The sequence below is a fragment of the Chiloscyllium plagiosum genome, unplaced genomic scaffold (genome assembly GCF_037043375.1).
Source record: "Chiloscyllium plagiosum isolate Xiang-an unplaced genomic scaffold, Cpla_swu_hap1 HiC_scaffold_27, whole genome shotgun sequence".
NCBI lineage: Eukaryota > Metazoa > Chordata > Chondrichthyes > Orectolobiformes > Hemiscylliidae > Chiloscyllium > Chiloscyllium plagiosum.
In genome coordinates, this window is record NW_028270165.1 from 19,322,724 (window position 1) to 19,323,504 (window position 781).

The following is a 781-nucleotide window of genomic DNA, read 5'->3' on the forward strand; positions in this document are numbered from 1 at the left end:
AGAACGCCTCATCTTCCACCTTAGGACACTTCAACCCCAACGTGGGCTTCTCCAGTTTCCTCATTTCCCCTTCCCCCACCTCACTCTCGTTCCAAACTTCCAACTCAGCACTGTCCCCATGACTTGTCCCTGCTGCCTATCTTCTTTTTCACCTATCCACTCCACCCTCCCCTCCACCCCCACCTTCATCCCCTCCCCCACTCACCTATTGTACTCTAAGCTACTTTCCCCCCACCCCCACCCTCCTCTAGCTTATCTCTCTGCCTTTATTCCTGATGAAAGGCTTTTGCCCGAAACGTCGATTTGACTGCTCCTTGGATGCTGCCTGAACTGCTGAGCTCCTCCAGCACCACTAATCCAGAATCTGATCTCCAGTATCTGTAGTCCTCACTTTCTCCACATAGCAATATATTATCATTTAAACCATGCACCTCCTTTCTGCCTTTTTTAAAGCAATAGACTTTAACTTTACATTGTGGTACTGCATTTGCTGTGCGTTTGCCAATTGAGGCACAGACCTGGACCAACTTTTCCAGAGTCTGTCCCCTCCCTGGATTCACTCCCTTTCCCTTCAGTTCGTGCAAGTCAGCTACTGAACCCCAGAACGAAAAAGAAATGAAAAAGTGGGTGAGAAAAGAGAGTGCAGTACCCACAGATGTTGGGCAGAGTTGCAGTCTGGGGTAAAGCTCAATCTTCATTCAAAGAGGAACAACAGTAGCTTCAGAAACTCACGGACCAACTTCCGCATTCAGACAAAGAGGCGGCTCTGATTGGCAGGAGG